The sequence below is a fragment of the Ornithorhynchus anatinus genome, chromosome 2 (assembly GCF_004115215.2).
Source record: "Ornithorhynchus anatinus isolate Pmale09 chromosome 2, mOrnAna1.pri.v4, whole genome shotgun sequence".
Taxonomy (NCBI): Eukaryota; Metazoa; Chordata; class Mammalia; order Monotremata; family Ornithorhynchidae; genus Ornithorhynchus; species Ornithorhynchus anatinus.
In genome coordinates this window covers 111743583-111767800 of record NC_041729.1, presented here as the reverse complement: position 1 = coordinate 111767800, position 24218 = coordinate 111743583, and the positions used below count along the sequence as shown (strand labels likewise).

Below are 24218 nucleotides of genomic sequence, written 5' to 3'. Positions count from 1 at the left end.
CTTCTCTAATATTTAAGCACCATATTGAAACACCAGCTTCAAATATCTAGCCAGTATATTCATAAACATCTCAAAAGAATATAAGAGGATCAAGGAAGCCCCAGTTCACAGAGTGCCGAGAGAGAATGAGGAGGGAAAGAGAAGACCATAGCTTCAAAGCACTCAATCACCATGCCCCCTCTTATCTTTCCTTACTGATTTCCTACTGCAACCCAGCTGCTAACTTCACTAACACCAATCTTGATCTCATCTATCACTCCATCTACCCCTTGCCCACATTCTGCTGCTGGCTTGGAGCTCCCATAAGTCACTTAACTTCTCTGTGCCTCAGTTCCCTCATCTGTAAAATGGGGATTAAGACTGTGAGCCCCACGTGGGACAACCTGATTCCCCTATGTCTACCCCAGCGCTTAGAACAGTGCTCGGCACATAGTAAGCGCTTAACAAATACCAACATTATTATTATTATTATTATTATTATTATATCTGACAAACCGTCACTTTCCCCACTTTCAAAGCCTTATTAAAAATTACATCTCCAGGAGACTCTCCCCAGTCAAGCTCTCATTTCCCCTATTCCCTCTCCCTTATACAAGCACTTAGTACAGTGCTCTGTACATAGTAAGCACTCAAAAAATACTATATAATGAATGTGTACTCTTTAATCACCCCTCCCTCAGCCCCATAGCACTTATGTACATATAGCAATTTATTTCTATTAGTGTCTGACTCCCCCTCTAGATTGTAAGGTCCCAGTGGGCAGGGAATGTGTCTGACAACTCTGCTCTGTTGTATTTTTCCACGTGCTCAGTACTCAACAGAGTCATGTGGGCATAGTCTGGATAGGTTTTCTGAAAGGTAGCAGCTTCGAGCAGAGTTGGAAAGGATGGAGGAAAACCTATTTGATCTCCCCTTTACCTTGCATGCTCCCAGATAGGCAGCTCTATCCTGGTCTTTTCCTGGGACTGGAGAACAGGGAGAGGAAAGTAGCACTGTTATTAATGCAGCTTTGCCACTAACACTGAGGCCTGATCCTTTCAACCCAGGAGGAGTCCCTGGGTCCAAACCAGCTGCTGTTGTCCTTGGAAAATCAGGGCCCATTGCTATCCCTACTCTTATTATAGCTTTTCAACTTTCAGAAGAAAAGAGGAAAGGTCTAGGTAAATCAAACAGTCAATTAGTCAATCAATCAATCAATGGTATTCAGTCATTCATTCAATCGTATTAATTAAGTGCTTACTGTGTGCAGAGCACTGTACTTAGCACTTGGGAATGTACAGTGCAACAAGAAACAGTGACAGTCCCTGCCCACAGTGAGTTCACAGTCTAGAGATGGGGGGAAAGAGACATCAATACAAATAAAGAGACATCAATATAAATAAATAAAATTACACATATATGCATGAGTGCTATGGGGCTGGGAGAGGGGGGCAAGAGCAAAGAGAGCAAGTCAGGGCAACACAGAAGGAAGTGGGAGCTGAGGAAAAGTGGGGCTTAGACTGGGAAGTCCTCTTGGAGATGTGTCTTCAGTAAACTTTGAAGATGGGGAGAGTAATTGTCTGGCAGATTTGAGGGGGGAGGACATTCCAGGCCAAAGGTAGGATGTGGGCCAGGGGTTGGCGGCAAGACAGGTGAAATTGAGGCACAGTGAGAAGGTTAGCATCAGAGGAGTGAAGTGTGCAGGCTGGGTTGTAGAAAGAGATTAGCGAGGTGAGGTAGGAGGGAGCAAGATGATGGATGATGCTTTATTGAGCATTTCCTGTGTGCAGAGTACTGTACTAAACACTTGGGAGAGTACAATGCAACAGAGTTTGTGGAAATGTTTGCTGCCCAAAAGAAGCTTACAGTCTAGAAGGGGTCACAGGTATTGACATAAATAAATAAATAAACAAATAAATAAATAAATAAATAAATGAATAAATAAATGAATAAGTAAATAAATAAATAAATAAATAAATAAATAAATAAATAAATGATATGTATATAAGTGCTGTGGGATTGAGGGTGGAGTGACTATTAAATGCTTAAAGGGTGCAGTTCCAAGATCATAGGCGATGCAGAAGGGCTGAAGGGAGAAGGAATAGGTGAAACGAGGGATTAATCAGGAATAGCCTGTTGGAGATGTGATTTTAATTAAGCTTTGATGGTGGGGAAAGTGGTCTTGTCTTGTCTTATGCTGTCGAGTCATCTCTGACCCATAGAGACACCATGGACACATCTCTCCCAGAACGCCCCACCTCTATCTGCAATCATTCTGGTAGTGTATCCATAGAGTTTTCTTGGTAAGAATACGAAAGTGTTTTACCATTGCCTCCTTCTGCACAATAAGCTTGAGTCTAGAGAAGCAGCGTGGCTCAGTGGAAGGAGCCCGGGCTTGGGAGTCAGAGGTCATGGGTTCAAATCCTCGATCTGTCACTTGGCAGCTGTGTGACTGTGGGCAAGTCACTTAAATCATCTCCCCCAATTAGACTGTAAACCCGTCAAACAGCAGGGACTGTCTCTATCTGTTGCCGACTTGTTCATTCCAAGCGCTTAGTACAGTGCTCTGCACATAGTAAGCGCTCAATAAATACTATTGAATGAATGAACTTCTCTGTGCCTCAGTTACCTCATCTGTAAAATGGGGATTAACTGTGAGCCTCATGTGGGACAACCTGATTACCCTGTGTCTACCCCAGCGCTTAGAACAGTGCTCTACACATAGTAAGCGCTTAACAAATACCAACATTATTATCATTATTATTACTCCTTCAACTCTCTCCCATGCCGCTGTGGCCCAGCACAGGGGAGTCTTGACTTGTAGCAGATTGCCTTCCACTCGCTAGCCACTGGCCAAGCTAGAAATGGAATGGGTCTGCCTCTGCTTGACTCTCCCTCCCGTAGTCGAGACTGGCAGAGTAGTGGAAACTCTCCAGGTGCGACCCTGCGAGGGTGGGAAAGTTGTGGTCTGTTAAATATGAAGGGGGAAGGAGTTGGGGATAGTGGTGGTCTGTTAAAATCTAAAGGGGGAGGAAGTTCCAGACCAAAAGGATTCATTCATTCATTCAATAGTATTTATTGAGCGCTTACTATGTGCAGAGCACTGTACTAAGCGCTTGGGATGAACAAGTCGGCAACAGATAGAGACAGTCCCTGCCGTTTGACGGGCTTACAGTCTAATCGGGGGAGACGGACAGACAAGAACAATGGCACTAAACAGTGTCAAGGGGAAGAACATCTCGTAAAAACAATGGCAACTAAATAGAATCAAGGCGATGTACATTTCATTAACAAAATAAATAGGGTAACGAAAATATATACAGTTGAGCGGACAAGTACGGTGCTGTGGGGATGGGAAGGGAGAGGTGGAGGAGCAGAGGGAAAAGGGGAAAATGAGGCTTTAGCTGCGGAGAGGTAAAGGGGGGATGGCAGAGGGAGTAGAGGGGGAAGAGGAGCTCAGTCTGGGAAGGCCTCTTGGAGGAGGTGATTTTTAAGTAGGGTTTTGAAGAGGGAAAGAGAATCAGTTTGGCGGAGGTGAGGAGGGAGGGCGTTCCAGGACCGCGGGAGGACGTGACCCAGGGGTCGACGGCGGGATAGGCGAGACCGAGGGATGGTGAGGAGGTGGGCGGCAGAGGAGCGGAGCGTGCGGGGTGGGCGGTAGAAAGAGAGAAGGGAGGAGAGGTAGGAAGGGGCAAGGTGATGGAGAGCCTTGAAGCCTAGAGTGAGGAGTTTTTGTTTGGAGCGGAGGTTGATAGGCAACCACTGGAGTTGTTTAAGGAGGGGAGTGACATGCCCAGATCGTTTCTGCAGGAAGATGAGCCGGGCAGCGGAGTGAAGAATAGGCCGGAGCGGGGCGAGAGAGGAGGAAGGGAGGATCAAAGGGTACATTCCAAGTGCTTAGTACAGTGCTCTGCACATAGTAAGTGCTCAATAAATATGACTGAATGAATGTAGGCAAGGGGTCAGTGGAGAAATAGACGAGATTGAGGTACAAGTGAGTAACTTGAGGAAGAAAGTGTGTGGACTGGGTTGTAGTAGGAAATCATTGATATAAGGGAGGAGAGGACATCTGATTGAGTGCCTTAAAGGTGATGGCAAGGAGTTTTTCTTTGATGCAGATGTGGATGGAAACCACTAGAGGTTTTTGAGGAGTGCGGAGATATGAACTAAATGTTTAGAAAAATGATCCAGGCAGCAAAGTAAAGACAGGACTTGAGTAGGGAGAATCAGGAGTCAAGAAGGTCAGTGAGGAGGCTGATATAGTAGTCAAAGTAGGATAGGATAAGTGCTTGGCTTAGAGCAGTTTGGATGGAGAGAGGAAAGGATGGATTGAGCACAGGGTTGTGAGGGTAGATCCAGTTTTGGTGGGAGATTATATGGGTTGAAGCAGTTTGGATGGAGAGAGGAAAGGATGGATTGAGCACAGGGTTGTGAGGGTAGATCCAGTTTTGGTGGCAGATTATATGGGTTGAATGAGAGGGATAAATTGAGGATAATACCAAGGGTAAGAACTTGTGAGACAGGGAGGATACTGGTGTTATCTAGAGTGATAGGGCAGACTTGGGGAGGGCAGGGTTTGGGTGGGAAGAAGAGTTCTGTTTCGGATGTGTTAAATTGGAAGTGTCAGCAATATAAGCAATACAACCAGGGAGAAGTGGGGATGAGAAAGGGAAGAGAAGATAAGAGAAGGTTTATTTTTTTTCCTCTTCTGGAATCCGTAAGGCCTTCCCTGACTAAGCCCTCCTTTCCTCTTCTCTCACTCCTTTCTGTGTTACCCTGACTTGCTCCTTTTATTCATCCCCCATCCCAGCCCCACAACACTTAAGTACATATCTGTAATTTTTTTTTATATTAATGTCTGTTTCTCCCTCTAGACTCTAAGCTCGTTGTGAGCAGGGGATGTGTCTGTTTACTATTATATTGTAGTCTCCCAAGTGCTTAGTACAGTGCAAGTGCTCAGTAAATACGTTGACTGATTGACTGGTCCATGTTTACATGGGGCTCACAGCCTTATTTTCCATGAGTCACAGAGAAGTTAAGTGACTTGTCCAAGTTCACATAACAAATGTGGCATAACCAAGTAGAAATGTCTTGAAGGCAGGAGGAAATGTGAGACCATAAGGTCGCTGTGGGTAGGGAATGTGTATTCCAGGGTTTTTTTTAATGTTTTTTGTTAAGTGTTTACTATGTGCCAGACACTGTACTGAGAACCAGGGTAGATACAAGCTAATCCGGTTGGACACAGTCCATACTCCCACATGGGCTTACAGTCTTAATCCCCATTTTACAGATGAGGTAACTGAGGCACAGAGAAGTAAAGTAACTTGCCCAAGGTCACACAGCAGACAAGTGGCAGAGCTGGGATTATAATCCAGGTCCATCTAACTCCAAGTCCCTGGGTTTGCTCTACTAGGCCACACTGCTTCTCTCTTACAGTGTACTCCCCCAAGCACTTGGTATATTGCTCTTCACACAGTAAGTGCTCAATAAATATGATTGATTGACTGCAAAGAGGGAGAGAGGTCTGGGCTGGAGTGGTAGATTTTGGAATTATCCACATAGAGATAGTATTTGAAGCCATGGGAGCAAAAAAATTTTCCAAGGGAGTGGTAAAGATGGAGAATAGGAAGGGACCCAGAAATGAACCATGAGGGACTCCCAGTTTTAGAGTGGGAGGCAGAGGAGGGTCCTGCAAAACATCCTGAAAAGAAGGGGCTGGAGAGATAGGAGGAGAATGAGGAGAGGATACTGTCAGTGAAGCCAAAGTTGGATATTATTTTCAGGAGAAGGAATTGGTCTACATTGTCAAAGGGATCTGAAAAGTTAAGATAATTAAAGTGGAATAGAGACCATTGAATTTAACAAGAAGAAGGTCATTGGATACCTTAGAGCAGTTTCCACTGAGTGAAGAGGAAAGAAACCAGATTAGATGAGATCAAGAAGAGAAATTGAGGAGAGGAAGTGGAGGAAGCCTAGGACAACTCTGTCAAGAAGTTGGGAGACGAATGGTAGGAGGGAGATGGGGCAATATCTAGAGAGAGTCATGAGGTCCTAAAATATTGGATACATAGGATAAGATAGGATACAAGAGCATGTTTGAAAACAGTAGGGAAGAAGCCATTGGAAAGTAAATAGTCGCAGATTGCAGTCATAAAAAATGAGGGGACCAGTTTTTTGATAAGATGTAAAGGGATGGGGTTGTAGGTGCAGGTGGAGAAGAAGGATTTTGAGAGAAGGCAGGAAATCTCCTCTTGAGAAACTGCTAGGAATGATGGGAGATTGGAAAAGGACTTTGAGGAGGAAGGGACTGGAAAGGAGCAGGGTGCATTTTCCAGAAATTACGCCTGATGGTTTCCATTTCATCGATAAAGTAGGTGGCAAGGTCATTGGGGAATAGATGGGGCTGTGGGGGAGGACAGGGTATTTGAGGAGGGAGTTAAATGCCTGGGACAGCGGGCACAGGCAGTGAGTGTGGGAGGCAGTAAGGATGCTTCCAAGTGCTTAATACAGTGCTCTGCACACTGTAAATTCTCAATGAAAGCCATTGATTGATTGATTGATTGACTGTTGGGCAGAGAGGAGTGCAGAATTAAAGCAAGTGAGGATAGATTTGTGATGATGTCAGTCTGGTGTCTGGATTTGCGCTAGTGGTGTTCCGCAGCTCGAGCACAGGAGAAGAGGAAGCATGCTGTGGAGGGGATCCAGGGCTGTGGGTTAGTGGTACAAGATTGGTAGAGGGACAGGGGAGAAAGTGAGTTAAATTGGGAGGAGAATGGGGGAACGGGACAGATTTGTGGGGAGGGGGTGTATGGAAGAGAAGGTAGGTGTGGAGGATGTTGTGGTTGGCTAAAGGAATTTCGGGGGGGGGAGGGTGGAGATTATAGACGGTAAAGATGAAATCTGATACTGTTTGATAAGGACTGATGAAACCTGTGGGAGAGATGAAATCTGATACTGCATGATAGGGACTGATGGAAACCGGATGATAATCAGCTATTTCACTGTGCGGTTAAGTAGAAGCTGTACCTCAAGGAAGCAGAAGAATCCTGTGTCTCAGATCAGTACTTCTGGAGGCAGACCTCCTGATTGACTTCTACAAGCCTAGGCAGTCTTATCTGTAGCACAGCAGTAATCATAAATCCTTTAGGCACTTCAAAAAATTTGGTGAGGAATGCAATGATATGGACTGTCCACTCACTTTTTCCTTGGAGTTTTCCCCTTTCCATGTTCATTAACAGTCAATAAAGTAGACTAGCAAGATGGGCTCTTTTTAAGAGACAAGGTACTTCAAATACTGTTTTTCTGAATAAGATCTGGATACATTATATCAGGCTCATGCAGTAGGCCATGGACCACCACCCAGTTAAAAAACAACTGAGAGTGCTAAACATTTTTATGAGAATCGTAGGACTTTGGGTAATCGATGGAAACACATTACTCAAGAGAATGAATTTGATTACAGCAAGGTCACGAGCATTAGATCGTCAAAGGCATAATAATAATAATAATAATAATGGTATTTGTTAAGTGCCTACTTTGTGGCAGGCACTGTAGAAGCACTGGGGTGGATACAAGCAAATTGGGTTGTACATAGTCCCTATCAATCATGGGGCTCACAGTCTCAATCCCCATTTTATAGATGAGGTAACTGAGGCACAGAGAAATGAAGCGACTTATCTAAGGTCACACAGCAGGATTAGAACTCATGACCTTCTAACTGAAGACCATGCTTTATCCACTACATCATGTAAACTCATTGAGGGCAGGGAATGTGCATATAAACCCTGATATATTGTACTTGCCCAGGTGCTTAGTTCAGTGCCCTGCCCACAGTAAGTGCTCAAAAATACTATTGACTGATGGATTGATTGAAGAAAGGAATCTGTGGGTACGACTGGTCCGAGAATTGGTGTTCCCACAGCCAAAATGAAATGGAGGATCTAGTCCATCCCTTTGTCTGAATTATTATCCATGCTGAATAGGTGGATGTTCTCAAGTTCATCAGATAATTGGGTAGCAATTTGCTTTGTTTGAACTAGGTCGGCATATTCTGTAAGAATAGTCATGCTTTTACTTAGTGTATTGTACTTTTCCCCACTTTATTCTATATGACTAATTTCCTCACTAAATTAAACCTGCCTTTCCATGGTTGCTCACTTCTGTTTCTTACCACTCGTATCTCACAACCTCCCCTGTGACATCACCCACTTCAACCGGGTCAAATGACTAAATGAGAAATAGGCCCAACAGCATAGAAATGTCAAGAAACGAAGGTCCTCTCTTCAAAAACGTTTCCTTGGAGATATGAAAAATAAACCATTAACAGAACTAATGATATAGGGTCAAAGGGCTGACCCATACCTCAGTTGATCTTAGTTTAATCCTTACACTATTCCTTTACCAAGATGAAATTGTTCAAGAAAAGCCCAGTGAGCCTGAGACTTGAAGTGAAGGTATAATACAGGTTGATTACATTAGCTCTATTCCCCAGAGAATATTGTTCGAAGTTTCCCTGGTAATGAAATTTGGTCTCTGCCACGAAGTATTCAGGTCAGCTAGTGGAGGCACTGTAGGGCCGGGGGTGGGGGGGGCTGTGGGGTGATTAGGGTGGTGGGTATCAAACTAATGTTCAAAGCAAGACTTCATCTAAAGGAGGTATCTGTAAATGATCTATTTATATTAATGTCTGTGTCCCTCTCTAGACTGTAAGCTTGTTATGGATAGGGATTGTGTCTATTATTGTTATTGTTATCCCAAGCGCTTAGTACAGTGCTCTGCACACAGTAAGCACTCAATAAATACGATTGACTGAATGAATGAGGATAACATTCAGCTTGTTCTCAGGAAAGGTAGAAAGCATCCTGCTTCTTTTCAGGGACCTGGACTCCAACCCAGACACCAGGGGTAGGGTTTTTTGGGTTTCTTTCTTAATGGTATTTGTTAAGTGCTTACTATGTTCCAGGCACTGTTCTAAATGCAGAGGTAGATACAAATTAATCAGGTTGGACACAGTCCAGGTCTCACATGGGGCTCACAATCTTATTCTCCATTTTACAGATGTGGTAACTGAGGCACAGAGAAGTGACTTGTCCAAGGTCACAAAGCAGACAAGCGCAGAGCTGGGATTAGAACCCAGGTCCTTCTGACTTCAGGCCTGTGCTCTATCCACTAGGCCACGCTGCTTCTGCTTGGAGTGAGGACCCGTGGTAGTGGGATTCTGGATCACTAGAGGCAGTAGGTACGTACTTTCCTGCCTGAGTCTTGAAGCCCTTCAGGAAGAGTTGGCAAGAGGATGTGGTGAGTGAAAGCTGAGGGTAGGCCTTGCAATGAAATGAAACCATGTGGCTTCCTTATTTTTCCAACTGTAGGATTCCTGGCTTCCTTTTTTCTTGCCCTTCTGGCACTTTGAATGAGTCCTGCTACCCCTCAGTTGTACACATGATTCCTCTCTGACTTTTGTGTCCAGCCGAACTCCCCCTTCTCCAAGTTTCTTGTCCATCTCTCAGCTTCCTTAGCTCTGTCCCCAGGATCACCACTCAGGGTATTTTTAAAGTTTTTATTTAATGGTATCTGTTAAGCCCTTACTATGTTCCAGGCACTGTTCTAAGCTCTGAGGTAATGTACAAAGCTCTGAGTCAGCGTACTGAGCACTAAGGTACTGTACTAAGCAGTGAGCACTGAATTAAGGGCTGAGGCTTCCCGAGCTCACATCACTGGGAACAACATTGTTACCATATCTGAGCCCCTTCTCTGTCTCTCAGCTGACTTGGGTCTACAAATTGGTCAGTTTAGGGGTTTTTGTGTGGTAGTAAAAAGGTCCTGTTTGGGAAACAGCCAGTTTCACTAAGGTCAAGAAAAGTTAGCATTTAAAAACAGTTCTGTGCTGCGCCTAGAGACTGAGCTTTAGTAAACAAGAAAGTTCACAGCCGGGAACAGAGCATCTGTTTGGAGTGAGAAAAAGCCCAAGCTAGAGTGAGCCAGTATAGTTTCTGAATTGAACTTGGGTGGAGGGCTGCTCCAGCTACATCAGGGATACCCACTGCAGGTGCCTGAGGGCAGCGGCGACTCAGTTCTGTGCCCTTGTTATTCTATACAACAGTGGGGTGGAGTATTTTTCTAATAATAATAATAATGTTGGTATTTGTTAAGTGCTTACTATGTGCAGAGCACTGTTCTAAGTGTTGGGGGAGATACAGGATAATCAGGTCGTCCCACGTGAGGCTCACAATTAATCCCCATTTTACAGATGAGGTAACTGAGGCACAGAGAAGTTCAGTGACTTGCCCACAGTCACACAGCTGACAAGTGGCAGAGCCAGGAGTCGAACTCATGACCTCTGACTCCGAACCCCAGGCTCTTTACACTGAGCCACGCTGCATCTCTGAAGGTCCCATGTAGTCTGGGAAATCAGAATTTGGTTTAACTGGGAAGCACACTGGGCGGGCAGCATGCCTGACCTTCTGCTTGTTTCAGAGTAGACAGGCAGACCGAGTACAGCTCTATGACTTCTGAATTAACGAGTTCGGAACCCTGGTCAGAAATGAATGCTTTCCCTCTGAATTAATCAAATATGAGTCAGGGGCCAGATTGCTCTTTTTCTCCCCATGACGAGGGTTCCCGGAAATCTTTACCACAGAAACACACACACAATCTCACACAGTCACACAGAAATATACATGGTAAGAAAAAGGAAAGAGTTACAAGGCAGCCTCTGTCCCAGTTGGGATGAAAGAGCCTCCAGGACCCTCCTGTAAAGGAGGCAGCACTGGGCTGGGAATCAGAAAGATTCGGGTTTTAATCCTGGCTCTACCTTTGGTCTGCTGTTTGAACTGGGGCAAATTACTTTAGATCTCTGTGCCTCCATTCCCTCAACCCAGGAAACTGGGAGGAGAGAGAGCCCCACGAGGGACAGGGACTGTGTCCAACCTGATTAGCTTGAATCTACCTCAGCACTTAGTACAGTGCCTGGCCCATAGTAAGTGCTTAACAAATACCATCAAAAAAAAAAATTCTAGTCTCTGTAGAAAACAGCCTCACATTGAGGAACACTCTGAGCTTAGAACAGAGTTAGGAATCCAGAGCAATAGAACAGACTTGTTCTGTTCACAGGCAGCATGGGAAATGCCCTGTTGTCTAGGAACTTGATCGCAATGCCTTCTTCCCTGCAAGGTGAGGTTTCCCAGAGCTGTGGTTATATATTTGTGAGTCTGTTCTCCTTGCCCTTGATACTAATAATCATTGTGGTGTTTGTTAAGCACTTATTCTGTGTCAAACTCTGTGCAAAACTCTGGGATGGATTCAATACTGTCAGATCAGACACAATCCCTGCCTCACATGGGGCTTCATGATTTTGTATTTCTCTCTTTCCAGTCTTGTCAGGGGCTGAGGGAGGGGGAGAAGGCCAATACTAATGTCTCACATTCTCCCCTCCCTGGTATTTCTTCTAGAATGCATCTGCATGGCCTAGTGAAAAGAGTCTGGGACTGGGAATCTGGAGATCTGGGTTTAAATCCCAGATCTGTCTATGACCTTTTGTGCGATGTTGAGTTACTTCCCTATAAAATACGATACGGCACCTGGGCTATCTACCAGTTAGATTGTCGGTCTTGTGTGGGATGGGACGGTATATTATTTATTTTATAGTGACTTCTTAGCACAGTATTTGGTACATAGTGCATGCTTAATAGATGCAGTGACTGAACTTCCTAGCAGTCAGGAAGGATTCTTAATTTATGGAGGGAGGGAGGGAGAACACCCACTCAAATATTTATATATCATACTCCCCCTTAGTGTAAGATGGATTACTTTCAAAATCCTGTGCTCATGTCATGTGGATTTGCTGATGCTTGAGCCTGAGTACAACAAAGCCATTCCAAATTGGCAGCATTTTATCATTTCTGTGTTTGTCAGATTTCAAAAATTGTGTCCTCTTTTAAAGCCACCTCAGGCTGGCTTCGAATCAGACAAATGTTGCACTGTATGACCAACAAAAGTAAGCAACAGCATGGCCTAGTGGAAGGACCACAAAACCTGGGAGTCAGAGGACCTGGGATCAAATCTCAGCTTCCCTATTTGCCTGCTGTGTGACCTTAGGTAATTACTTAACTTCTCTGTCTCAGTTTCCTCAACTGTAAAATAAGAATAAAATATATGTTCTCCCTCTAGACTGTGAGCACTCTGTGGGACAGGGACTGTGTCTGATATGATTAACTTTTATCTCCCCCAGCACTGAGAATAGTGGTTGACACATAGTCCAGTGCTTAACAAATGCCATAAAACAAACATACAAGCAAGTAAAAGAAAGTACCCATCAGAAAAGGGCATATAATAGTGTTTACATGATCATATATGGTAAGAATCCTAGCTCTGCCCACTTGCCTGCTGTGCGACCTTGGGCAAGGCACTTCACTTCTCAGTGCCTCAGTTGCCTCATCTGTAAAATGGGGAGTGAGACTATGAACCCCACATGGGACAGGACCTGTGTCCAACCCAATTTGCTTGTATCCACCCTAGTGCCTAGAACAGTGTTTGACACATAGGAAGTGCTTAACAAATGCTGTAAAATAAAATACAAAATCCCAAGGTAGCCCAGATAAAAGTCGGAGTTTTGAAGAATTCACTTGTCAGAATAATAAAATTAATCTTAAGTGACGCCAAAGGTATGCTATTTGTGACATTTAAATAACTACCTCCATGTCTACATCACACTTTTAGGTGTAAGTTGGGAGGTTATTTCTGTTTCTTGTAAATTGGAAGGTTATTTCTGTTTCTTGCTAAGGAAAGTATTACAGAGTAAACTGACTAATCAAAAAACAACTTGTCTGCTATGTGACCTTGGGTAAGTCATTTAACTTCTCTGTGCCTCAGTTTCCTCATCTGCAAAATAAGAATTCAATATATGGTCTCCCTCCTACTTAGAGAAGCAGCGTGGCTAGAGAAGCAGCATGGCTTAGTGGAAAGAGCCCGGGCTTGGGAGTCAGAGGTCATGGGTTCGAATCCCAGCTCTGCCACTTGTCAGCTGTGTGATCTTGGGTAAGTCACTTAACTTTTCTGTGCCTCAGTTACCTCATCTGTAAAATGGGGATGAAGACTGGACTGTGAGCCCTACGTGGGACAACCTGATTACCTTGTATCTACCCCAGTGCTTAGAACAGTGCCTGGCACATAGTAAACGCTTAACAAATGCCAACATAGAGAAGCAGCATGGCTCAGTGGAAAGAGCACGGGCTTGGGAGTTAGAGGTCATGGGTTTGAATCCTGATTCTGCCACTTAGCTGTATGACTTTGGGCAAGTCACTTAACTTCTCTGTGCCTCAGTTACCTCATCTGTAAAAGGGGGATGAAGACTGTGAGCCTCATGTGGGACAACCTGCTTACCCTGTATCTACCCCAGTGCTTAGAACAGTGCTCTGCACATAGTAAGCACTTAACAAATACCAACATTATTATTATTACTTAGACTGCGAGCCCCATGTTGGGGCAGGAACTGTATCCAACCTAATTAACTTGTACCTACCCTGCAGTTAGAACAAGGCTTGACACGAGTAAGTGCTTAACAAATACCATAAAAAACACAACAAAACCCCCAAAATATTGGGATGGGCAAAATATCAATGCCTCCTGAAGTTTGATGAGCTCAGCATGCTGGGTTTTAGGAATGCTTTTTGTTTTTATGATGAGTTGGGGTTCTCTTCATGAGCTAATCATAATCCTACCCCACCTTGCTGATCCACAACCTCTCCAGTATTTGAAGAATGTCCCTTTTCAGAAGGGTTATCACAAAATGGCTGACAGGGCACAAGCAACAGGAAGAAGGAAGGGGAGATGTCCAAGGCTGAAGAGGTGATAACAAGGAGGATATGCCCCGGAGAATCTTTCACTTTTTTGATGAGGCTGTTTTGAATGGACTCTAATAGTTAGACTTTTTATTCCATTAGATTGTTAACTCCTTGAAGGCTGATTGTGACTTCTAATAATAATAATTATGGTATTGGTTATACCATACCACACTTACTATGTGGCAAGCCCTGTTCTAAGTGCTGTGATTGTGGTATTTGTATTTACTATATGCCAAGTACTGTACTAGGTGCTGGGATGAATACAGGATGATCAGGTGAGACATGGTCCCTGTCCCACATGGAGATCACAGTCCAAGTGGGAGGGAGATTAGGTCATTTATTCCCTTTTCTACAGATGAGGAAACTGAGGCAAAGGGAAATGAAGTGACTTGCCTAAGGCTACACAACAAGCAAGAAGCAGATCCTGGAATTAGAACCCAGATCCTCTTACTTCCCGGCCCGTGCTCTTTACAGTAGGCAATGCTGCTTTTACCTCTATGGTACCTTTCCAAGTGCTTAGTACAGTGCATACAGTAAGCGCTCTACAGACACAATTGATTACTTGGAGGAATTTAAAGCCTATAGGAGACTTGGCTGAGCATATCACTCCCCTCTTCAATTCCAATTATTGTCATTTGTAAAGACAAAGATTCCTAAGCATCTGTGACCCAGGCCCTTCTTGCTATCACTTACACAGTGCTCTCCTCTCATGCTTCACCTCAGCTCATACTCTTTGCCCCTCCCAACAAAATCTTCTAAGTGACCTTTGCTCTCAACTATCTCACCAGAAGCTCATTGTTCTCACCTTTGCCCCTGCCTGGAACATCTTTCCTTCTCAGCTTCACCAAAATACATTCTTCCATTTTTTCACGAAATCTGCTAAAAAAGCTATGCCTATGAGGCCTTCCTGCATCCATTTCCCCACCCTCCCAATCATGCCATTTCAGCAACCACTCATGTACTTCTCTGGCTATTAATGGTGCATTTAGTTATTTGTGTCTGTTATCTCAGCCTCTTCTCTCACTTTGAACTGTGGCATAGTCATCCATTTTTATGCACTGTCCCCACCATCAAATTATAAACTCTCTGAGGAACTGGATCCAGCAATCAGTGTCAGTAGGGGCTGTTGGTTCCCACTTTCCATCAGTATCACTATTTTGAATTTAGGAAAGGGGCCAACAGAAGGGGAACCTCAAGGACACAGTCCAGGGTCCTCACCTGCTTCTGGAGCTTTCCAGGCTGCTCTACTATGGATAGAACCCGTAAAGATCCCTGAATCCAGTTCCAGTCTGCAGCGTCCCTCAGTCAAGGGGTGATTCGTGGCTCGAAGATTTGTAGGAGCCATTTGGTAGGATTGGAAGGAGGCTGGCTTCTGAAGTGAACCAAGTGGCTTCTGATCCCAGTGCTCTCCCCTGAGGAGATTTGAAGCTGTGGTGAAAGTGTGTGGGGCTGTGGGAGTCTCTAGAATTGCCCTCACCATCCAGGAGATTTTGGGACTTAGAGTTTAGAGTTAGGTGTGGAATGGGCACAGTGAGCAACTTCAGACTGAAGGGGGTTCCAAGTGGACACTTTCACAGGTACGGCTCCTGCACACCACCCTCCTGTACTCACTCTGGACCTACAGACCACCTTCCCTTGCCCACAGACTCTCTGTGCAGCCCACTCACCATCCACAAAGGAAGTCTACTTGCCTGACTCCAACCTTTAGTGCTGCTGTTGGTTCCCATGGGTGGGTCAGGTTGGGTCAGAGATACTGAGGATATTGCAGGTCTCTCTTAGGGTGGGCATGGTAGATAGTAGACATGCACCCCCACCCTCACCTACATATGTATGCATGCACAGGTGCACACACACACACACACACATAAGCACACATGTCCACCATTCCTCCTTCTATTGTACAGGCGGACATTCTGCCTACTCTCTCATCTTCACTCACAGTTGAATGGTGAGTGGTGGGTTGGGGATAAAGGAGGGGATGGGTGGCCTCAGGTGGCACAATCCTGGTCTGGGCTTACCTTGGGTATCCTGATGGCAGCCTCAGTGATAGCACACCCACTGATTCACCCTCGCCTGACCTGATCCCAGATCCTAACACTGATTACCAACCCACAGCTTTGCTAAGAATATTTACAGGAAGGTTGGGTAAGTGGGCACCTTGCAGAGGTCTCTAGCATCAGGCCAGCCTGTTCCTGACCTACAGTCCTGGGTGTTCTGGAACCTGTCGGGTTCAGGGCTTTGTTGGTGGATGAGGAAGGGGTGGGGTGTTAAAAGGGTCTCTGTGCCTATTGACAAACTCAAACAAACTGCACATTCCAATGGGCCCTTTAAATGCCCACCTCAGTGTGCTACCGAAAGCTTGGTATCAATCAATCAATCAATCAGTTGTATTTACTGAGAGCTTACTGTGTGCAGAGCATTGTATTAAGTCCTTGGAAGAATACAATATAACAGACACATTCCCAGCCCTCAACAAGCTTACACTATAAAGGGGGAGACAGACATTAATATAAAGAAATAAATTATGGAAAAATAATAATAAAAATAATAATTATTATTATATTTGTTAAGCACTTACTATGTGCCAGGCACTGTACTAAGCACTGGAGTGGATACAAGCCAATCAGGTCATTCGCAGCCCCTGTCCCACATAGGGCTCACAATCTTCATCCCCATTTTATGGATGAGGTAACTGAGGCACAGAGAAGTGAAGTGACTTGCTCAAGGCCACTCAGCAGACAAGTGGTGAAGCTGGGATTAGAACCAATGAACTTCTGACTCCCAGGCTCGTGCTCTATCCACTACACCATGCTTCTTCCATGTTGCTACCATAAGTGCTGTGGTTTCCCACTGACAAGGTGTTCCTGGCCTCTGCATCACTGGCTTAGGCATCATTAACCTTGGTGTCACTGGCCTATGTTTCATTGTCCTAGGTGTCACCAGTCCTAGGCATAGGGTCATAGAGCGGCTCGCCATCCTAAATGCAGAGATGAGCTAGGGGACGGTGTTGAGGGCAGGCCTTGGAAGAGGTGGGACTTCAAGGACAAGAAAGGAGGAAAGGAGGAAAAGAGGGAGAAGATGAGGAAAGATAAGGGGGGTCTAAAGGGAGTTGTAGAAAGGGAAAAGGAGGAGATGCATGGGAAGAATGAGAAGATGAAGAGGAACAGGAGAAAGAGAAAGTGTGTGTGTGTTTGTGTGTGTGTGTTGGGAAGAAGGTAAAAGCCTTCTTATTCATCCTACTGCACCATCCCTTCCTCCTCTGCTGATACCCCAAGAGTTTCTATGGCCATTTCCTGCTCTGGGTTCAGGCCAGAGGCTCCTGCCACCCTTGTCTCCAGCACTCCTTGAGTTGAGCCACATACCCAGCTGAAGTCTGGGGCTCTTCCAGTCATGAGGTGGAGGTCGTGGACTGGAAAGGCAGGCATGGTGACAGTAGCAGAGCAGGGAGTGGGAGAGAAACCCCTCGTGCCCTGTGGCTGGGACCTGGGCCTGCTGGCGGGGGATCCCTTTAGCCAGGGCCAACTCATGGTTGAAACAGGAGGGACAGCCACCTTAGGGACGCCATCAGAGTGGGCAGCAGGTGACGAGGCAGAGGGGTGACCTCATGGCTCTGAGGTGACTATTATTCAGAACTTTTGAGACTTTGAGATCTGCTAATTGCAAGATTAAATTGGTAGTAGATTTCTTGTTTTCACCATTAATATATTCTTTACTTGGGTTTAAGAGAATTCTGGGACTTCCACAAAATGTTCTCCATGACATCATACTGTGTGTCCAACACAACACCTGAGCATCCATGCGAAGAGAGACTGGGAATCTGTCTTTGTTTTCAGGGCAGCCAAATATCTTGAAACCAGCACTGCGACTACTCCTTTCCAGTTTACCCTAGCTGTAATTTAGTGTCTGTCTCATTCACTAGATTATAAACTCCTTGAGGGCAGAGATCATGTCTCTTTACTCTGTTTACTCTTCCAAATGCTTAGTAGAGTTCTTTGCACAATGTAAGTCTCCATGAAGATGGGACTGGAAAAGACAGAAATTTAGAGAGGGAGCATCCTTGGTTGGTGCTGATAGAGATGTATGGGAAATGAATGAGACGGAGGGGGGGTAGGGGAATGAGCATTTTGAGAAAAAGGACAGGGTGTTCAGAAGTGATTCAAGAGACTCTGAGGAAGCAGGGAAAGGATCTGGAAAGGGGAGCAACAGTTCCAGCAATGGGTGAGGAAGACTGCTTGGTCAATGACATCCAGAATCGAGGCAAGGTCATGGAGAGGGAAGGATATGGAGATGGGGAGATGTGGAAATGACTAAGCCTTAGTGAAGTTTTTAGCCATGGAAATGGAGAGGATCAGCTGCACTCTGGCATTTGGAGAATTACTTTTGTGGGCTTCTGACAGGAAATGAGGCGAAAGGTTACTTTTCTGGTAAATCCCTAATGATCCTTGGATGAGGTGTTTGTTTTACTTCAGATAGCTTTTAGTGTCAGCTGTGTCATGTCACACTACACAGACAAAGCATTCTAGTAAGAGAACATATTTCGTTGGGGGTTTTTTTTTTAAGTTTTGTGCTTCTACTACTTATTTTTAAGTTTCTTTCCCCGAATTGTTCTGCCTTTTTTTCAATTAAGTTGTGTTTTGGGAAATAGATCAGCAGGCATGGCAGGAGGCCCCATTAATTCTATTAAGGTTCTGGATATGACCTTTCCCAAAGTTGGAGCAAAGGAGGGGGTGGAGCTACCTGGCAGGCCCTCTGCATTTCCTCCTGCCACTTCTTCTCTAACTCTCCCAGAGCACAGGGAATTCCCACTGCCACCATAGCATTAGAAGTATCAGTAAAATAATGTGTACTAAGCATTGTGAGAGTACAACAGAGACAAAATATATAGTTTCTGCCTTCAGTCAATCAATCAGTGGCATTTATTGAATGTTTTCTGTGTGCAGAGCACTGTACTAGCTCTTGGGAGGGTAGACTACAACGAAGTTGGTTAGACACATCCCCTGCCCATAACAAACTTACAGCGTAGAGGAGGAGAGAGAGATTAAGTAAATGAAGTGCTGTGGGGCTGAGAGTGAGGTGAATATCAAATGCCCAAATCTCACAGATCCAAGTGCGTAGATGACATGGAAGGGAGAGGGAAATGGGGAAAAGAAGGCTTAATTGGGGAAGGCCTCTAGAGGCTTACAATCTAGTGGATGAAGCAGGAAGACATTTATAAAATTTATAAATGCATAATTTATGAGACAAATTATTTATAAATAATGAGAGCAGGACGAAGAACAGGATATAACAGGAAGTAGCATGAATATGTCAACCTGGCCCACACATTTCATTCCTCTAATGCTAACCTTCTCACTGTACCTCAAACTCATCTATCTCGCTGCTGAGCTCTTGCTCTCTGGCCTGGAATGCCCTCAATTACTTTTCACCTCTTCAAAGCCTTATCGAAGGCACATCTCTTCCAAGAGGCTTTTCAATCATTCTTTCATTCATTCATTCATATTTACTGAGCGCTTAGTGTGTGCAGAGCACAGCACTGAGTGCTTGGGAGAGTACAGTACAGCAATAAACAGACATTCCCTAATCACAATGAGTTTACAATCTAGATGGGGGAGACAGACATTAATAGAAATCAAGAAATTACAGATGTGTACAAAAGTGCTATGGGGCTGGGAGGGGTGAGAACAAAGGGAACAAGTCAGGGTGATGTAGAAAGGAGTGGGAGAGGAGGAAAGGGGGGCTTAGTCAGAGAAGGCCTCTTTGAGGAGATGTGCCTTCAATAAGTCTTTGAAGCAGGGAGGAGAGTAGTTCCAGGCCAGGCAGGATGTGGAAAGAGGAATCAGTGTCAAGATAGGTAAAAGTGAGCACAGTGAGAGGGTTAGCAATAGAGGAGCAAGGTGTGCAGGCTGGGTTGTAGTAGGACAGTAGTGTGGTGAGGTAAGAGGGGGCAAGATGATTGAGTGCTTGAAAGCCAGTGGTGAGGAGTTTTTGTTTGATGCAGAGGTGGATGGGTAACCACTAGAGTTCTTTGAGGAGTGGGGAGACGTGTCCTGAATGTTTTTATAGAAAAATGATCCAGGCAGCAGGGTGAATTTTGGACTGGAGTGGTAGAGACAAGAGGCTGGGAGGTCAGCAAGGAGACTGATGCAGTAATCCAGGTAGGATAGGTTGATTGATTATATTAACAAGGTAGCAGTTTGGATGGAGAGGAAAGGGAGGGTTTTAGCAATGTCATGAAGGTGGGACTGACAGGATTTAGTGATGGATTGAATATGGGGGTTAAATGAGAGAGGAGTCAAGGATAACATCAAGATTATGGGCTTTTGAGACTGGAAGGATGATGGTCCCTGACTAAACCTTCCTTTTCTCTTCTCCCACTCCTTTCTGAATCAACCTGACTTGCTCCCTTTATTCAACACCCTTCCCAGCTCCACATCTGTTATGTACATATCTGTAATTTATTTATTATATTAATGTCTGTCTCCCTCTCTAGACTGTAAACTCATTGTGGGCAGGGAATGTGTGTTATATCATTATGCTGCACTCTCCCAAGAGCTTAATACAGTACTCTGCACATAGTAAGTGCTCAATAAATATGATTGAATTAAATAAATGATAGAACGTGTTTTACATACACATCAGTTATCTTATAACAGGATCTTGAAGAAGCACAAGTTTAAGAAATTAAAGACAACTCACACTGTAGAGTTGTCAAAGTGTGGTACAGATACTTTGATCTATATCATATGCATACGTACAAGGATTTTCCCTGCTTTTATCACATATTACCCGAAACATCAATCAATCAGGAATATTTATTGAGCATTTACTGTATGCTGAGCATTGTACTAGGGCTTAAGAGAGTACAGTTCATTAGAGTTGGTAGACATGGTCCCTACCCACAAGGAGCTTACAGTCTGGAGATGGAGATGAACATTAATATTAAAATAAAATTAAAAAATAGTGAAAATACATGTTACAGAGTATCTGACCACTTATGCAAACATAGGTGCTGAGGTTGGATATGAAACATAACTGCAACTTAGAATGTTGTGAATTCACAGGGAAAGGTTACTTGGAGGTAGGATTTCAGGAGGGCTTTGAAGGGAGGAGGAGCTGTAGATAGTCTGCTGGATTTGGAGCAGGAGAGAGCTCCAGGCTGGGGAAATAGTGTGAGCCAGGCATTGGAGGTGAGACAGTTGACAGCCGGGTGCAGTTAGAAAGTGAGACCTGGGGAGTAGCAGTGGGAAAGCAAGCCTGAAAGACTGAACCATTGGAAATGCTGAACATTGTGCTGGAAAACAGTAAGTGAATGCTGCTTCCTTTTAAAATTTAGAGCCAAGCCTCCCTCTGCCCATCGCTCAGGATGTAATGTGGAACGTCTGACTGGGGACTCTGGACTAGCGAGACTCCAGTTTTGACTTCATAAAATCATTTTACTCCTTCTACAGTAGTGGCTTGATCTTTTTTCTTCCAATTCTTCACCCCTTTCACCTCCTCGATCCCATGTCTCTCAAGAAGATCAGGAGAGGCAGAGGTTGATGGTAGGAGGAAAGAGAAGGCATTAGCCAGAGGAGAGTGGTAAGAGAAAGAGGAGGAGGGATAGTACTAGTTGCTGTCACTTCAGTGGTTGGGTCCCTGTAGCTGGGTTCTGTGGATTGGTTGCTTGAGAACCAGACTGAAAACCCCTCCCTCCACACTTGTTTGGGGTTCTCTGCATTGCGTTTATAAAGAAGGGGACTTGGATTGGATGAGACACCAGCAGCCACCATGATTTTAAATGCCTAGACGTTCCAAAATATCTTACTTTTCACCCTGGGGAGTATGTGAAGAGTGCCAATATGAAGAACAATGGAGAGAGTTGGTGGGGAGCCTTGAAGCCGTCAGCAGTGAGGAGTTTCTGCTTGATGTGGTAGAAAATGAGCAGGCACTGAAAGTGTCAAGGGTCCCATGGAGGATGCCTGTGGGCTCAGCGGGTATGGAGCGGGGGGGTGGGAGGGAGGGAGGGTGTCAGAGGGAAGAGGAAATGGGGAAGGAAGCCCTCCCTCCAGAGGAAGAGGAATTTAAAGTATCCTGAATAGGATCCCTCCCAAGTCCATAGAGGCTGCCTCTAAGCAAACACTTGGCAGAGTTTAATTGCAACATACTAGGAGCAGAAAAAGAGAAGAGATATTAGGAACTGACAGGACATGACTCTTCTGTGACGGGGGTCAGATGGAAACAAGGTTATCAAGCCCAGTGATGGACATGGAAGGGACTTGGTTACTTTACTCCAGGAACATTGACTGTAATCATCTTCGGTTATTTGCATAACCACTGCATAAGTATTTGAAAAGATCCACACTGATTACACATCCAGTTGGTGGTATGCTTTGAGGGCACTGTGACTTCACAAAATCATTTTGCTCCTTCTAAAGTGGTTTTCAGTATTTTCTTTCTACTTTTTCACTCCTCATCTCTCAAATTCCATTTTCCACAAGAAAATCAGAGTTGGTGGAAGTTGATGGTGGAGAGCAAGGGAGGGCATTAGTAGGAGGAGAGTGGGAGGAGAATGAGGGAGAGGGGAGATGCTGGTTGTCATCACTTCCGCTGTTGGATTGCTGGAGCTGGGTTCTGCGGCAACAGTGATTCAGGGTGAATACATTAAAGGTCAGTCCCGAAGTGTGGGGCAGTTTCCAATGGGTATGGCTACAGCTCCACACCAAGGAGAGTCTGTCAGGTGATCACTGTCCAAGTCACGATTAGCAGTCATCTCATTTTCCTCCTTAAAAGTCTTTTCATTTTCAGGTGATTCCTTCGTGTAAAGTCATTCCACCTCCAACTCTGCCATTGCTCCCTCCCTTTGACCCTGTCTTGTAGGGGGCCTGGGGTGGGAGGGATGAGGGTAAAAAGAGAAAAGGTTTCACCCCCCCAATCTTGTTTACTCCTCTGAGGCTCATTTGCCTGGTTAGTATCATTCACCCAGTGTAATTTTTTTACTTGGCTATGTTTCTTATTATCAATTTCATCAATTTATACCTAGACTACATTGGGTGTATGACATGAGCTGGGCCCAAGTTGATTTGCCAATCCAAAGACTGCCTGTGTCCCAGGACAGGGAGGGATGCTCTAGACTGTAAACTCATTATGGACAGTGAATGTGTCTGCTAATTCTGTTGCATCGTAATCTCCCAAGCACTTAGTATAGTGCTTTGTACATAGTAAGGGCTCCATAAATATAATTAATTGATTGATTGATTGATCTGCAGGGGAATTGGGAGGAAAGGGGAGAGAGGAAGGCCCAGAGCAGAGTAGCTTCCAGGTATTAATGGAAACAGCCCTAAGAAGTCCAATCCAGTGTCAGGTTGGGCCTAGTTCTGGGGCCCTGGGTGATGAGCCTGTTTTCTGGAATTTCCTCAGGGGTTTGTAATTGGGGATCCCAGATCAAGTGATCCTGTTTTCCCCTGACTTGGAAAAGCCAGGCTGGCCCCTTCAGATTTAATCACATCCCCCTCCTACCTGGGACCTGTCCAATCCAGAGAACATAGACCCCCACTGGGGCACTGGAGTATGCTTGAGGCTTAGGAATAGGCACAAGAGTCTGACTTGCACAAGAGTCTGGAGAATGAAAGAGTACAATATTCAAAACCTCACTGTGGACCCCAGACATATCTTTACTTCATTCTTCAAGGGCTTGGTTCGAGCCCTGAGATCCTGTTGGCTCCTTATGGGCCCTTGGGAAATGCTTCTTGACTAACAAACCATTTGAGGTACCATAGGGGGAACAGTCCATTTTCTTTGCCATCTCCGCCCTGTGGAACTCGAAGACTAATCCTGGGGAGTTTAGAAGTTGGGTTGGAGCAGGCTTCCTGCTCCATGCTTCTCCTCCACTTCTCTCTCTCCCTTCTGCTGCTTCCTGTCTCCTCACACTCTTCCACCCTTCTCCCCAACTGCCCAAAGTAATCCAGGAAAAAGAGATGGAGGAAAAAGCAAAATAACAGGGAAGGAGAGGTATCCTCTATATCCATTCCTCTTCACTTTTCCTCAATTCCTCCCTGCCCACCAACCACTCTCATGAAAATAGGTTCTAGAAGGTGGTAAATATTTCCGTTCTTCACAGATCTCTATCTATCTGTAACCTCCTTATCATGTTGACCTATTTGGGAAAGGTTATTTTTTCAGTTTAAAGTGGTAACCTTGGTTTGTTTCATAGTGTTCTTTCCATGAGCACTAGTCTTGAGCTATTTCCAGCCGGCAGCTTAGCCAACTTCAAATTCTCTGGGTAAAATGGCTTTGGGGTCCCTTTTTTTTTCGATGTCAAGTATTATTTCTGTATTATTTTATACATTTAGAAAAGGAATCACCTGAATAGAAAAAAAAAAAAACCAATGGCAGTCAGGGACCTAAACAATAATTTGGTCTAAG

The 24218-nt window shown here is 44.8% G+C and overlaps 1 protein-coding gene and 1 non-coding gene across 5 annotated transcripts in view; one reads left to right on the top strand and one right to left on the bottom strand.

Annotated features, from left to right (window-relative positions):
* IL1R1 (interleukin 1 receptor type 1) overlaps positions 1 to 24218 on the top strand; it is a 75885-nt gene that overhangs the window by 7885 nt on the left and 43782 nt on the right. Inside the window, exon 2 of one of the 4 annotated variants that reach the window (XM_029058377.2) lies at positions 9152 to 9217. The exons of the other annotated variants lie outside the window; for them this stretch is intronic. The gene's annotated coding sequence lies outside the window, so the exon portion shown is untranslated. The remainder of the gene's footprint in view (positions 1 to 9151; positions 9218 to 24218) is intronic. 4 annotated transcript variants of the gene reach the window in all.
* LOC114809531 lies at positions 2796 to 2933 on the bottom strand. The gene has a single exon (XR_003757310.1). It is a non-coding gene; the product is annotated as a small nucleolar RNA SNORA7 (small nucleolar RNA).